Genomic DNA, 827 nt, shown 5'->3' with positions numbered 1-827 from the left:
GCTGGGTTCTTCTCCACCAGGTGCGGGGTGTCCTCTGGATGGTCCGAGGATGGCGGACGCTCCTTCTCATCTTGCAAAGCCAACTGCAGTGATTCCCCAGAGGCCTTTGGTGGGGACTAGGGTGGCACTGCTGACCCCTCCTGTCCTGGGGCTTCAGCCTCCTGGGCTGCGCAGCTCCTGGTCCCTCCAGCTCTCCAGCCTGCAGACGGCCACCGTGGACTGCCCAGCTTCTGGTCACAGGAGCCAGCCTCATAGATCCCCCTTTTGTAGTTAGACTTCCTGTCGATTCTGTTCCTTTAGAGAATCCTGACTGGTACAGAAGCAGGTGGCTGAGGCTGGCCTGGAACTTCGATCCTCTTGCCTCACCACCCGAGTTCCTGGGGTCACAGATCCGCTCCACCGCTGAGCCACGACCCCAGCCCACCCGTGCGCTTCTCAGTCCTCGGCATCTCTTAATCCAATCAGGTCGACAATTCGAATTGACCATCACCTCAAATAAGAAGCAAAGCAGACTGGGATGCAGCTCAGCGGCAGAGCACCCCGGGTTCAGTTCCCAGTAAGTATTCAACAGCCCCCAGAGTGTCTGCGACCTCCCGGTGGGTCCTGCGATCCCGAGGGCTGACTCCTGTCTTGGGGCTGCAGATCACCCTCCCTGGCCCAGGTCTATCGAGAGAAGCAACCTGCTGCACCAGACTGCGGACCACAGCCTTAGGAAGCTCTGGGCCCGAGGGGCACGTTGCCTTTGGTCAGAAGTTCATGCCCAGGGTCTCTGGGACCCCAGAAACGGGGCTCGGAGAGGTAAGTGGCTCCGCCGAAGAGACAGGGAG

The sequence above is a fragment of the Callospermophilus lateralis genome, chromosome 19, assembly GCF_048772815.1.
Source record: "Callospermophilus lateralis isolate mCalLat2 chromosome 19, mCalLat2.hap1, whole genome shotgun sequence".
NCBI lineage: Eukaryota > Metazoa > Chordata > Mammalia > Rodentia > Sciuridae > Callospermophilus > Callospermophilus lateralis.
This window is presented reverse-complemented; position numbering follows the sequence as displayed.